Here is a 15,560-nt window from a genome sequence, read left to right on the forward strand (position 1 = left end):
AAAGGTGACATTGGGAATACTTAGCAAGCAGAGCCAGTTCTATCTGGCTAAGCAAAGGAAGGCTTTAAAGGTTGTGTTTTTAAAGCTGAGAGGCCGGGAAAATATATTGCCTGCAAAGAGAACCATGCTTGCAAAATTGCCTGGTGTTTCATGAAGAACCATTGTCTGTGTGTGTGTGATGGGATGGGGTCTGGAACACACTGCTTATTTGTTTATCATCCTCACTGTTGTTTTAATTATTAAATTGTAAGTTATTTGTGGCAGGAGTAGCTGCTTTTCTATGTCAGTGACTTTGTTTAGTCCCAGTGAGGCAGTTCTGAATTCAGTGATGGTCACATTTGGCACACCCCACAAGCCAGCGAAGCCATGGACCGCAGCTAACCTCTGAAATGGCTTCCCTGTATTAAATGGGATATATTTCTCCCCCAGATTCTGTGTGGGAGGCTTACACATTTGGTTTGGTAATGAGTTTGCTTTTTGAGCCAAAGAAGAGGAGAGAATAAAGGAAGAGAGAAGGCGTGAGAGGCAATCATAGAAGCTTGGAGGCTCTGAACCTGCAAAATGAAAAAGGAACCTTCATTTCTGCAGAAACAAGAGAGAAACAACTAACAATCTCAGGGCTCATTATGATTTAACTTTGAGATAGCACAAAATGACAGTAATGTGACTGCGGAAGCCTGTTTGAGCCATCAGCAGGACAAAGGAGTAGAAATGGAGTGTATTCGAAGCAGCACAAAGATACCCTCCTCCTCCTCCTCCTCCTCCTCTGTTGCAGGCTGTGCATGCATTAGTGCACGAACGCACCACTAAACGCTACTCACTTTTGCTAAAGTGGCCATTTCCTTGTCTGTGGCAAGTGACTGAAAAATCTTTGTTGTGTATTTCCTTGAACAAAATTCTTGGAACCTCTTAAAGACACCGGCTTTCTGTAAAAGAATGCAAACTGATGCTGGTGGGGACATCAGTCAGGGAATGGCGGGGGTGGGGGGCATGATGAGCTGAAAGGGCACACTACCTTGCAAGGCTCACAGAGATAAGTATGAGCTCATTCAGGTTTTTCCCCTATGAAGACAGTGTTTCCTTTTGTTCCGGGGTGTTGTAGACAAATGAAACCTAGGAGAATCTGCATGTCTCGTTTTCATCACTACAAGTCTGTTATTACTAAGATGATCGCTATTGCCATCTTTCAGTTTCCCCTTTAAGAAGTAAAAATTATCCTAAGCATCACATTGTGAGACCAAAGTCTGAATGAAAGTGCCAGACATTGGCGCCTGTCTATATTATCTCAGAAGTTGGGAATATTATAGTTTGATCTTGGTTATCAGAAGACATTAGTGTCCAAGATCATTTCACTCAACTCTTTGAATATACGGTATCTTGAGAAAGGAATTCTCAAGGCATCGGTGGTTCTGGAATTTTTAAAATTTTAAACCAACTAAATCAGCTCCCTAAAAAGCCCTTCAAAGTGACATCTAGAGTCAAGTGCAGAGTTGCGAAACAGAGCCACAATCTACAAATGCCACATGGTTAAGGCAGGCAGACTTGAATGCAAATGAAGCAGGAAGCCCTAGAGGACACTCAGGACAAAGAAGTAGCTCTTTTCATTTTTTCCAGACTCATGACCCCAAGCACTTCTGTCCTTCGGTATTGTGAAGGCGCGCGTGGCGTGTGTGTGTGTGTGTGTGTGTGTGTGTGTGTGTGTGTGTGTGTGTGGTCACCATTGTCTTCTTCAATTGTTTTCCATCTCAAATTGAACTAGTGTTCACAATTTGGCTATATTTTCTGGCCGGTGAACTCTGGGTTCCATGTGTCTCTGCCTCCCAGTGTGGAGGTTACAGGTACACATGACCATGATGCATTTTTTTTCTTCACATGGGTGCTGGGGACCCTGGTGTTTAGGCTTGTGCATCAGGTACTTTACCAACATGTAATCTCTGTTCTATGGCTGTGAAGAGACACTATGACAAAGGCAACTCTTATTTTTTTAAAAAAAGCATTTCGTTGGGGACTTGCTTACAGTTTCAGAGACTTAGTCCATTATCATCACGGCAGGGAGCATGGTGGCATAGTGCTGGAGAAGTAGCTGAGAGCTACATCCTGATCTGCAGGCAAAGAGAAAGACAGAGAGAAATGGGCCTAGCATGGCCTTTTGAAACCTCAAAGCCCACCCTAGTGACACACTTCCTCCAACAAGGCCACACCTACTCCAACAAGGGCACACTTCCTAATCCTTCTAATCCCATCAAAGAGCGCCACTCCCCGGTGACCAAGCATTCAAATATATGAGCCTATGGGGACCATTCTTATTCAAACCACCACACCAACTGAACCATCTCCTCTGCCCCAGTATCATGACTCCACATGTATCATAAGGTGAAAGATAGTCTGAATCAGATGACCAGGGGTCAGTGACCCTCTGTGCTTCCTTATGATCCCGAGCAAATTAGTTTAAATCCTTATGGGCTGAAATTTCTTTACTTGCAAAATGAGCATGCTAGAAAAGATATTTCTTATTATTTTTCCAGCTCTACAGTGTATGATTCAGAGTAAATGCAAATTAACACTGTGTGAGCAAGATGATCTGTTCACTTAATCAGCAGCACTAAGAGCATTCTCAGAGCTAAGCCCTGTAATGGGGCTGTGGATGTAAAAGAGGAACACTTGATGCTGTTTTCAAGAGGCTAGCAAGGGCAAAGCAAGCCTGGCCAATCAGCAATGGCAAGGCCCTGTGCTTAGTGTGGGTGGACTTGAGACACGAGGGTCCAGAAAGGGGCGGGGCTAGCTCAGGGCTTGGGCAAAGCAGCATGGCAGGTTGTAGTGGTGGTATTTGCAACAGATCCTCAAAGACTAGCAGAAGATCATTTAAGAAAGAAGGGTCAAGCTATTAGGGGAATAGCATGATAGAGACTCAAGGATGGAAGTGTATGCCTTGTGCTTGATGTTAGGTCTATCAATAGTGGACAGTGAGGTTTGTTTAAGACTTGGTTGTGATGATCCTAGAATGTTATGCTAAAGGTTTTGACTTTATCAGAAAGGCACCAGGGAATCACGAAGAATGAATGAAGTGATCAACTTTCTTCTAGAAAGTTCCTCCAGGTAGCACTGGTAAGTCTGACAAGAGGGAGGGTAGAAGGGAGAGGAAGCTCTTGGGAGACTTGCTTGGGTGGGCCATGGGAGAAATGATAAAGAGGATGTGCTGGCTAGTTTTATGTCAACTTGACACAAGCTGAAATCATCTGAGAGGAGAGAACAGCAATTAAGAAAATGTGTATATAAGATTGGGCTTTAGGCAAGCTGGTAGGGCATTTTCTTAATTAGTGTTAGGTAGAAAAGAGCCCAGCACATTGTGGATGGTGCCATACCTCAGATGGTGGTCCTGAGTTCTATAAGAAGGCGACTAAGCAAACCATGAGGAACAAGCCAGTAAGCAGCACTTCTCCATGCCCATTATATCATCTCCTGCCTCCAGGTTCCTGCCCGGGTTGAGTTCCTGTCCTGACTTCCTTCAAGATGAACAGTGATGAGGAATCATAAGCCAAATGAACCCTTTCCTCCCCAAGTTGCTTTGGTCATGGTGTTCTGTGACAGATATAGAAACTTGAAGACAGAAATTGGTACCAGGATCGTGGGGGTAATGCTGTGACAGACATGACCATGTTGTTTGGGGGAGGATGGTAGAAGAACTTTGGAACTTTGGGGAAGAAAAGTCATTCGGTGTTAAGAGCTCAGTGACCTGTCTGTAGGAGCCTGGAAAATAAGAATGTTGAGAGCAGTGCAGACGGTGGAGGCCTGACTTGGGAAGTATCAGAGAGAAGCAAAGACTCTACTGGGCCATTTGTATGAAGCCTCTGAGGCATCTGGTCATCTGGGGCTGAAGAGTCAGCTGTGATTAACAAGAGAGCAGAAACACTAAAGTAAAACATTTGCTTTGTTGGGACAATGGATGCTGGGGCCGGAGAATCAGCTGTGATTAAGAAGAGACCAGCATCATTGAAGTGAAGTCTTCTGGGATGAGTTTCCTCAGGGTCAGCACCTAGAAATGGCCAAGATTGTACCTCCTACTGGCAGCTGAACTTGGTAGTGTGAGAATCACCCAGGTGGTACTGGTTTTGAAGGCAAGAAGGGACCATGGAGAGCAACTGAGGCTTGGCACTGTGTAGCAGGGCTAGAGTCCCCGAAGAGAGCCCCCGAGAGGCTAGTGGTGAAAGTGCAGCCCAGTTGTAGCGGGAGATCCCAGCATTTTGGAGATGCCAGCACCATGGGATGACCACCAAGAACGGCAGCAGGCCTGAGCCTGGGAGACAAGCTGTGGCGCTGTAGAGGACAGAGCCAGAGATGTGACCCCGAGCCCTTTGGAAGAGTCCAGAAGATCGTGAGTAGATCTCAGCTATTATGCATTGAGTTATTTACTGTTGGAGTTGGTTTCTGCTTTGCTTTGATTGTGACTGTGCCCTGGTTCTTCTGTCTTGAAGTAAGAAAGTATTTAACTTATTATTTTTATTTTATAAGAGCCTACAGTTGCGAGACATTATATTTGGAAAGACTATGGATTTTTAAAAGAGTTTGGATCTTTTGAAAAGACTACATTTTTAAGTATTTTAATTTTTAAAGGATATGAGACCTTTTAAGTTTATAAAATGTTTTATGTTGTGATGTCTTTGTTAATGTGTGATCTTGAGGATGAACAAGAAAGCAAAGGTAGTGGCTCAACAGTGATGTGCTTTTGTGCCAAGCTGACAAGGGGCCAGTTGTGCTGGCTAGTTTTATGTCAACTTGTCACAAGCTTAAGTCATCTGAGAGGAAGGAACGTCAATTTAAAACATGCCTCCATAATACCGGGTGGTAGGCAAGTCTGAAAGGTATTTTCTTAATTAGTGGAAGAGCCCAGCCCACGGTGGGTGCAGTCATCCCCGGGCTGGTGGTCCTGGGTTCTATAAGAAAGAAGGCTGAGCAAGCCATGGGGAGCAAGCCAGTAAGCAGCACCCCTCCATGGCCTCTGCTTCAGCTCCTGCCTCCAGGTTCCTTCCCTGTTTGAGTTCCTGTCCTGACTTCCTTCAGTGATGAGGAATCATGAGGGAAATGAGCCTTTTCCTCCCCAAGCTGCTTTGGTCATGGTGTTCCGTCACAGCAGTAGTCACCCTGCCTAGGACAGAGGGTTATCTGAGAATGTGGCAAAGGAAGTCAGGGAGAGATGACACTCTCGAGAGAGGGCTTGTGGACTGAATCCATACTGTCTATTTATGTTCACTTGTCTATCATCCAACAAACCTATTCAGTGTCCTCTATCCATAAGGCAGTGTGAGCTTGGTCCTACATGATGAGAACAACAACATTGCTGCAATACTGAGGGTGTGTGTGTGTGTGTGTGTATACAGAGAAGAATAAGTGAAATAGTTCTATTTTGGGTGGGCTTCCTGGAGAAGGTGGGAACTGACTCTGATTTCCAAGGAAGAAAATGAGAAATCTGTAGAAAGAGGTGGAATAACACTGCTATGCTTGGCCATAAGAAGGACGAGATGACCACCGGGTGTGCTTGGCTAGCAGAGAATCTTCAATCAATGCTGAAGAAGATGGAGAGAAGCCAGGTGTGGTGGTGGTGGTGGCGGCACACACACCTTTAATCCCAGCACTTGGGAGACAGAGCCAGGCAGATCTCTGGAGTTCGAGGCCAGTCTGGTCTACAGAGTGAGATCCAGGACAGGCTCCAAAGCTACACAGAGAAACTTTGTCTTGAAAACAAAACAAAACAAAACAACAAAAGAAACAGACAAACAAAACATAGAGAGAAAGGAGAGTGGAAATGCTGAAGGAAAACCTTTAAATTTTTTGTGCTTAGCCATAGGATGTTGTGGTGGGTTTCCAACAGAGAAGACTTATGTAGTATAATAGAAATGGGCTGAATTAATGCTTGACGATCCAGGTCATGACGCTGTCTAGTGTGACAGTTACTTAACTTCTCCAGGGCTGAGATTTGTGCGTTTCGGATGTGAACAAAATGAGTGTTGAGATGGGAGCCCAGCCAAGACTGAACTACAATAGTCCATTTACAAAATGCATGTAAGGTGCATTTTCCACTGGCCAGATGTTATATAGAATGTACCAGTCATGAAGCAAGCATGCCATAGGAAGCAGGAGACAGAGGGATAAGTGGCAGGAAAATGGAATTAGCAGCCTGCTGGGCACCCGGAGGCAGAGACATCGTCCAGGAATGGTGAGGTACCTGCTTCTGCTGTTTACTCGCCCACTGCACCCCACTTCAAGCTCTTAATGAGGCCTGGCTCATGCTATATTTGACTTAAGAACCAAAAACTGGCAACTTATGGAAGTGATTTTCTAGCCAAAGCTTGGATGGGATACATATGTTCTTGCACAACAATGCAGGTTCCAGGGATGAAAAGATTTGGCTTGGGCAGCATCATGATGCTTGGTTCCTCTAGGCCCCGGGGTGCAGGACAGCTTCCTCTTTTCTGCTCTGGTAGAAGCCCTGCTGCTTATGGAATCTCTGGCCTAAAAAACCAGGGCTACAACCTTAGAGGCAGAATGGGTGAGCATTCTCTCTGTTCACTTGAAACTACCTGAGTGTGTCCTCAGCCTTTGCCCTCAGTGGATTATAGCTTTATAGGAACACATACATCTAAACAAATAGCTATTGGGGAAAGAATACTCTCTCTGTTGTACAAAGGAACATAAGAACAAAACAAAAGTAATTTGGCAAATAATTATATATATACGGGCACCAGAACCCCAAATGGGCTAGTGAAGACATTTGGCCAAAATGGCCACTGGCTTTGATCCCAGACATAGGTAGTGATTTTGTCTCATCCCCTAAATGGGAGCTCAACTTCATAGTCTGTCACACCTGACTAATCAGAGGGGAGGGGAAGGGGGCAGGTTCGGGAAATATGGGCCCTTGTGGGGCTAACTACCTTTGAGAGAAAAGAAGCAAACCTGTTTCTCACCTAGGTTATAGCTCAACAAATGGTCTTCAGTTCTACAGGTGGCAGGGTGGTGCTGGGGACAAACTCTACAACCCACTGCTAGCTTGGCTGAGTCTTAATTTAGGGTCCTAAGCACTGAGGGTGTTTCTGTTCGCTTCTACACTATCGCACCGAGTCCTTCCCGGGTGGAGACGCACTAGCTCCCCATAGCAAATGTTCTCTTGGGAACCGAGCAAGGGCTTGAGTCCCAAAGACTAAGCTTCTCTTTTCCCTTCCAAAGTCAGCCTGGACTCCCTTTTGCGCCGCACTGCCTCTCCATCTGCCAGCTGCCTCTCCATCCTTCCTGTGCCAGCCCAGGGAGCTGACTGGTGCAGGCTCTCAGCTTTGCTCGGAGGCCACACACACACACACACACACACACACACACACACACACACACACACAGGCTAAGCTAGATTGCTAGATTCCGGGGAATCATGAGGTGGGACCCAGAGGTCCCTGCACTTACTCTCTTCAACAGAGACACTGTAAACTTGTCATCTAGGTCTGGAAATTAATAAGAAAAAAATCACCTTTTTTGGATGCAACTTGCTCATGAAGTAAAAAGAGACAACCTTTCCTTCTGCTCAAAAGTCCAGGGTGAGGATGAAAGACTATTTGGGAAAACATTTTGTTGTTGTTGTTTTTCAAAATATAGACTGACTAACTACAGCACACTCTTTGTTTGCTCCTCCTATGGCTCCTTCCAGCTTCCAGTGTTGATGAGCAGATTTTAGTTTCTTCAGCTGTCTTTGAATGTGCTCCTTAATGTTTTTCAATTTCAGTCAATCTGCAGATGGGCAGTCGGGTTTCGGATTCTTCCTGAGGGACACCTGAAGTCAGCATGTACTCCTAAGCAGGTATCAGAAGCCAGATTTTTATTTCTTTTCTAAGAGAGGGAAATGAAGCCTGGATAGAAAGGTTGTCTGGCAACCAGATAAAGGAAGAAATTTCTTTCAGGCTTTCCAAGAAGACAGAATGGAAGTCTTGAAATATAAATTACTTTTTAATGGTGTCTTGAAAAGGGAGTTATTCTTCTCTATCTGACTCTTTTCCCTACTTCCTGAATGTGGCCTATGTAAGCAATTAAACCATTGTGAATCTTTAAATGAACAAAAGGAGAGATATTTTAAGGGATAGAAGGAAGCTGAGAGATGCCCTGTTTTATCCATCCATTTTCTGAAGCAGGGAATTAGGATTTAGAATATATAAAAGATTTATTCTTGATTTCTATCTTTTTAGGACTGAGCCAAGGCCAAATCCAGGGTTCCTACCTCCTTGCCCAGGGCCCTCATCACCACGACAGAGGTAAGGTAGGAGCACAAGTGACTCTACTCAGACAGAGAACAGTGTTTGAAGCCTACTACTAAGCCTTAGTGTCTAACCTGGTGGGAAAAGTGACTGAATTCATTCAAGACCCCAGGCCCTGGGTGGGGGTGGGGCATTAACAACTGGACTGAAATCATTAGCCACACTGACATGTTCACCTTGGAGGAAAAACATCTGTTGTTTCGAATTTGATTTGTTTCTGTTTCATGCGGAAGGGCCTATGGGTTAGCTTCTGTCCTTCTAGTTCAGAATTATTCTACTTACTCTGACTTTTCTGCTGTGGCTTTGGTCTCCTCTGGGACTTCACCCAGTGGCAAGCCTGTTGGCAATCCTGGAGAGCCAGGTTACGTAGTATAAGGATTCCTTCTTGTCAAGTTCATGTTTGTGAACTTCCTACAACTGTGTAGGTTAACTTGATATTATACAATTCAATCCCCCGAGGAGATGCATAGGCCAAACACTTGTTTCTCATGATCTCATTGTGAAACCCTTTTCCTTTTCTAGTCTGTATCTTTCTCCAGTGTGTTAATCAGGGTTCTCAAAAGGAAAGAACCTGTTGAAATGTATATGGGGACTTTTTAGAGACTGTGTTCTGGGTAGTCCAACAATGGCTGCTCATGACAGTAAGGCTGATAATCTGATAGCATTCAGTCAGTGAGAATGAATGTCTAAGGAGTCCCAACCTGGTGCTGAAGTCCTGGAAGACTCCTGGAGTTCTTCATTGTATGTGGGAACCCTGAAGATGTTATTCTAATACAGGTAAAGGGATGCCTCCGCAGCAGGTAGATGAACTTGCCAATGAGAGTGAGGGTGAGCAGGCCAAATGCTTCCATGTCTTTTTACGTGGACTGTCACTAGAAGGTTTGGCCCACATTGAGGCTGGGTCTTTCCTGCCTCAAATAATGTGATCAAGAAAATACTTCACAGAGTGCCCAGCAGCCTGGGTTTTAGTTGATTCTGAATATCGATTAGTTGACATCAGGAAACCAAGATGGGCCATCACACATACAGATGAGTTTTGGGTAAGCCTAGGGTTTATAACGAGTAGGGTGGGCCTGGCTCTTCTAGGTACCTTTGGCTTTCTGTCTTGACTGTGCGACACAGCACACAATGCTCTGTCTTTTGTAGTACAAGGCTCACTCTGTGATCCCTTGCTCTTCTGCCCCCCAAGGCTCTTTCTAATGGACTTGCTGGGAAGTGGGTCTTGCTTTTGTAGCCGTGAGGCAAGAGAGCACTAGGAACTACTTAGACTACTTACACAGCTTCAAGGTAAGTGGGACAGTAGATGCTAGGCTGAGGGGATTGAGTTACAAGGGTCCACAAGTGGTAGATTCTAGACACAGCACCATCAAGTCCTACAGCTGCAAGGAGCTGATGGTTATCTGTGTCAGTGGAGATGGTATGGGCGTTTGGCCACAGCACAGGATCAGTTGGAAGACAGAGACATGGCTGAAATGCATGATTGCTCATGGGGACCTTGCAGTGCAGATTAGGAGAGAAGAAAGGAGGAAAGAGACTATTCAGTTCTGAGAGGCAAAGCCATGCAGTTTTAAGTCAACTTGACACAAGCTAGAGTCCTTTGGGAAGAGGAGACTTCAATTGTGAAAAACCCTCCACCAGATTAGCTTGCTAGAAACCCTGTGAGGTTTTTTATTTTTTATTGACGATTAATAGGGGAGAGCTAAGCCCACTGGGGGTGGTGCTACCCCTGGGCAGGTGGTTCTGGGTGGTGTAACAAAGCAGGCTGAGCAAACCATGAAGATCAAGCCAGTAAGCCATGTTCTTCTTGCTTCTGCTTCATTTCCTGCTTTGGGGTTCTGCCTTGCCCTCCCTCAGCGATAGTGTGATCGGAGAGTTGTCAGATGAAATGAACCCTTTCCTCCCCAAGCTGCTGTGGTGATGGTGTAGAAGCCCTAAGACACATAGGCAATTCTCTTTCCTGTGCTACAAATCAGATGAATCCCCTTTCTAGAACAGCAAGTGTTGGGAAGTGAGAACTAATCCTTACTAGATGTTTGCAAGTGGAATAGGACTGTGTGATTCCTGTCACCTGATGCTGCCAGTTTGTCCCTGGAATGGCCATCTGATCTTTCATGCACTCAATGCTGCAACAGTCCTCTTGGAAATGAAGGGAAGTGGACCTCTTACTGTCCCATCATCAAAGTAGCACATTTAGTAATGGCTATTGTCTAAAGTGCCAATTAATCATAGCATGTGCCCTCTGGACCAGAACCAATTAAATCCAGACACAAAATCCAAAGGGACTCAGTGTCGCTACTTTATTCCAACCTTGGGAGAATTCAGTGTGTATTTCAGGGCATTGGGAGTAGGGGACAATTGTAGATATGCTCTTTTGAATTGAACCAATAGCTCCACCACAGGGAGGGTCACTAGATTCCACAGGGGCAAAGTAGACTTAAACACAGAGGTTCTCAACCCTCCCTAATGCTGTGACCCTTTAATACAGTTCCTCATGTTGTGGGGACCCCCAACCATAAAGTTATTTTGTTGCTACTTCATAACTATAATTTTGCTTTTGTTATGAATCATAATGTAAATATCAGAAATGCAGGGTATCTGATATGTGACCCTGCAGGGATTGAGAACCTCTGCTTTAACAGCATACAAAAATCTGTAATGTGGAGAAAACCACTTGAAGCTGTCCACACTTGCTGCCCCAAGGGAGCCAGAGAGAGCCAGTCACATGCTCAGAACAGTTTTGTACATTGGCAGATGGTACCGAATGGAGGTGCAGAAGATGGAGAGAAGACTTCCTCATGATGCTCTCTACTACATACGTATGTTTCTCAGTAAACCTTCTTGTGTCTCTCCCTGTCAACAGAGTCCTCTTTTAACACCTGTCTCTGAGACTGTTGGCTGTGTTTTTGTGTGTTTCTTCCCATCTCACCTTGTGTCTTAGTTACCTTTCCATTGCTGTGAAGAGTCACCATGACCAAGGAAACTTATAAAAGGAAGAGTTTATTGAGGGCTTGCTTACAGTTTCAGAAGGTTAGAGTTCATGACTGCCATGGTGAGGAGCATGGCAGTGAGCAGGCAGATATGGAGCTGGAGCTGAAAGCATACATCTTGATCTTCAAATAAGAAGTAGAGAGATATAACTGGGACTAGTAAGGTCTTTAAAAACCTCAAAGATGGCCGGGCGGTGGTGGCACACGCCTTTAATCCCAGCACTCGGGAGGCAGAGCCAGGCGGATCTCTGTGAGTTCGAGGCCAGCCTGGACTACCAAGTGAGTTCCAGGAAAGGCGCAAAGCTACACAGAGAAACCCTGTCTCGAAAAAAAAAAAAAAAACCTCAAAGATGACCTTCAGTGACACATCTCCTCCAGCAAGGCCACGCCTCCCAATCCTTCCCAGACAGTTTTATCAACAGAGACTAAGTCTTCAACTATATGGCCTATGTGGGTCAGTCTCATTCAAACCAATGCACCCAGTACTGAATCCACAGAAGGTTTCTTAGCAAATCCATGCTCAAACTTTAGTTCACACCTTAGTGAAACAGAAACAATCTGACTCAGTGGGGTGTGGCACTCCCTGAGACAAGGGTTTTTGTGTGCACATAGTTCATTGGAGAAGCCATGCCAGGGCACACCAGCAGGGAAGGGAAAGAGAGACCTAGAAAGGACTGTAGCCCATAAAGGGTGTTACCAGTGAGTCACCATGGGGGGACTGGAGAGCTTATGCCTCTGAAGGACTCCATGAGCAGTCTAAAAAGACTGTTAAAAGTTATTCCAGTTGGAGTGAGGGAACTTAGGTATCTCTTCCCCATTTTCTATCATGTCACACTATTTCTGCTTGATGGAGTCTGACGTAATCTAGCAGTTGATGTGATCATCATGTGTCCCCGGGAGCTTTTCCTCTGCTTTCTGTTGCTTTGACAGAGGAAATGTTCTAAGCTCTTCCCTGGTAGGTTATGCTATGGCAGGCTGCAAAGTTTCAGACCTCCAAACAGCTGTGCCCCTCTGGCGTGGAAGAAGACACTAGACACGGCCTGGCAGTGGCAGGTCTTACAGTCCCTTGGAAACTCCACCAAGCCCACCCTGCTGCTGAGTTGCTGATGTCATCTCAAGTGTTGAGAGAACCCCAGGTTCTGAGAAGTCTTCCCCTGAGTGTGAGATGAACCTTGCCAACCCTTCTACTCGACTGTTTGTACTGCTGCTGGGTGACTGGGCAGACAACTGGACCCGGCGACTAGAGACCCTTGAAGCCATTCCGTGGTCCTTCCCATGTAAATAGGGAAGTGGAATGGGTAAGTGATGTGTCCCAGGAAGGCTTCACTGCAAAGCAGATCTGTCAACTGAGCCCCTAACTTCTACCCTACCCCCACTCTCAGCATCTATGATCTGCTCAGGCACTGCTTGCTCCTTTGGTTGCCACAGACTCTGATGCTTTTGCAGCAAAGGACCCAGAACCTGGCATCTTACCTTGTTGCCTCTTCTCTTTGGAGTTTGGTGGCAAGATTTATCTCAGTCCCCTGGTTGGCTTTAGCTGTCGACTTCACACAACCTAGAGTCACCTGAGGAGAGGGCCTCTGTAGCACGAATCTTAAACAGTCTTATTAATAAAAAAAAAAAAAAAAAACTCGGTGCCAGGTATTGGGGTGAATGCTGGAAGATCAGAGAAGCAGAACAAGCCACAGCTACCTTGCCTTGCCAGTTCCTCAGCTGATCCTGTTTCCTCAGACTGGAAGCTTCTGAGTCCTCATCCAGAATGAATCTCAGCTGAACTGCTGCTCAAAAGCCTAAAAGAGACAATTTATAACTTCTGTGAAAATTAGAGACAAAATAAAAAGCCATGTTCTGGTTGATGATTTACACATCTCTTTTCATTTATATTCAATTCTTAAAAGTTTTAAATTTCTTTTTTATATTTTTTTATTGTTTAAAATTGTTTAAAACAATTCTAAATTTAAATATATTTTGATCATATTTTCCCCTCCCCCAAATCCTTCCATATCCTCTCCCCCTCCCTACCCAAACAACTTTTTCTTTCTCAAAAAACAAACAAAACCCCAATATTACAACAAACCCCCTAAAACCAAGAAAATAAAATAAAACTACTTCCAAAAAGAAAAACAAACAAACAAAACAAAATAAAAACAAACAAAAACCAAACTGTAACTAAATAAAAGCACATACATACAAATGTGGAGACTACTATATGTTGGTCAACTAACTACTCCTGAACATGAGGCTTGTCCTAGACTGGTTGATAGACCCAGTGTCCTCCACTGGAGAAAGTTGATTTTCCCTCTCCCAGTAGATATAAGTCACAATTCAGTTGCTTACCTTTACCCTAGTGACTAGGTTTTCATTCATTAATTTTTAAAAAAAAAAATATAACAAAATATAATAAGCCAAGACAAAAAACCATCACTTTGGGGTTAGATGGGACAAACCAACAGAAAATGGGGTGTCTCCATTAAATCCCTCGCTGCAGAGCTCAGGGAACCCCTCAGAAGAAGAGGCAGAAAGAGTGTAAGAACCAGGGGGAAAGGAGGCCCCCGAGAAGACAAGGTCCTCTAAATCAACATGATCAAAGCTCCTATGAACTCACAGAGACTGAAGCAGCATGCACAGGGCCTGCACAGGTCTGTACCAGGTCCTCTGTGTATGTGTTATGGCTCCAGATGAGTGTTTTTATGGGATTCCTGAGTGAATGAGTGAGTGAGTCTCTGATTCTTGTGCCTTCTCTTGGGCTCTTTTCCTTCTGTTGGTTTAAGCATTTTTAAATGTACACTATTTCTTCTTATGCCCTCCTCTCTCTCTCTCTCTCTCTCTCTCTCTCTCTCTCTCTCTCTCTCTCTCTCTCTCTCTCTCTGTATGCATGCACACCCACATGGAGCCAGAGATCAATGTTGAGTGTCTTCCTTAATTGCTCTTCTACTTTATTTATTGAGACAGAGTCTCCCTGAATGCACAGTTTGCTAATTAGGCTAGACTGGCTGGCCAGCAAACCCCCAGGATCCTGCCACCCCCTCCATAGTACCTGGCTTTAATATGGGTGCTGGGAATCTAACTCATGTCCTCACACTTTGTAGCAAGCACTTTTCTGACGGAACCATATCCCCAGCCCCTAATTTTCCTATTTATGGATGCGAGTGAAATTGTATTGCGGGTACACTTTACACTATGTGTAATTTAGGTGTGCAAAAGCAGGACGTTGTTTCTCTTTCAACTTCACATTTGTTATGGATTAAAATTTTCTGTCCCCCCTCCCTCCCCCGCAAATATACGTTGGAATTCTAAACCCCATATCACAGAATATGGTCTTATTTGAAGAGCATCCTTACAGAAATAAACAAGATAAAATGAGGTCACTAGGGTGAGCCCCGATCCAGTATGATTAATAAAAGGGGGGAGTTCAGATACGGCCATACACACAGGGAGAGCATGAGCCTAGACAGAGGTTGGAGTAAAGTCTCTATAGGCCAATAATGCAAAGGAATGCCACTGAACCACTAGGAGCTAGACAGAGAGCATGAAAGTCTCTCTTTTCTGCCACTAGAAACCAACCTTCCTGGTGCCTTTATCCCCAGGTCTTGGCCTCCAGCACTCTGAGATGGTAACGTTTAAGTTGTACAATGAGAACAGCAGCCCCGGTAAAGCAACACTCAGTTGTTTTTCCTTTTCATTCATGGAGATAAACTTGACCTCATCAGTCCAAAGCCTTTAGTTGAACTCCGTCTTTTTAAAAGATAAACACTCAGCCCACTCAGGATTCCCTTTCCCTCTCTCCCCTCTCCAGGCTGTGTCCCCAGGCACACGCACCTGTTTACCCTGAGCTCTGCTGCTCTGTCCCTGTTAGCTGGGTTAACTCCACGGACTCAGTCTATAGTGCTGGTGTCCATTCCATACACCTTCCCTGTCAGCTTCCTGAATTAGATTATTTTACCTCAGTTTCCCATGAGGCATTTCCTGGTCTGATGGTGCATTCTGTCCTGACTGATGAGGGATAGGGTAAGGTGAGGCAAGAGTGAGAAATACTTTCAGATGTCTAGAGTCTGCCTCAGGGACCATAAACTGCCAGAGCAGGATAGAGAGTTTCCAGGACAAATCTCTGTCATCTGGTGCTTGTTCTACTCCTGCTTTTCTCTGCTGATGTGTTAAGAACTGTCTGTGAGGCCAAAGTAGGTAAACTGAGGCATCACTGTACCAACTGAACTGGACCTTCTGACCACCCATTAGCAGAAAGATGATTCAACAATTGAAAAGACTGTCATACCATGGAATAGTG

At 44.9% G+C, this 15,560-nt stretch overlaps 1 long non-coding RNA gene across 4 annotated transcripts in view; it reads left to right on the forward strand.

Annotated features, from left to right (window-relative positions):
• LOC128111187 (uncharacterized) overlaps positions 1 to 15,560 on the forward strand; it is a 129,844-nt gene that overhangs the window by 16,727 nt on the left and 97,557 nt on the right. For 3 of the 4 annotated variants that reach the window (XR_008218518.1, XR_008218517.1, XR_008218520.1), the window contains exons 2-5: positions 3,470 to 4,372; positions 7,763 to 7,837; positions 8,220 to 8,285; positions 11,040 to 11,104. This is a non-coding gene — a long non-coding RNA (uncharacterized LOC128111187). Of the gene's footprint in view, positions 1 to 1,812; positions 3,106 to 3,469; positions 4,373 to 7,762; positions 7,838 to 8,219; positions 8,286 to 11,039; positions 11,105 to 15,560 lie in introns of those variants that run through there. The other variant, XR_008218519.1, reaches the window with a different exon arrangement.

Source organism: Peromyscus californicus, unplaced genomic scaffold (assembly GCF_007827085.1).
Source record: "Peromyscus californicus insignis strain IS unplaced genomic scaffold, ASM782708v3 Scaffold_15__1_contigs__length_86483966, whole genome shotgun sequence".
Taxonomy (NCBI): domain Eukaryota; kingdom Metazoa; phylum Chordata; class Mammalia; order Rodentia; family Cricetidae; genus Peromyscus; species Peromyscus californicus.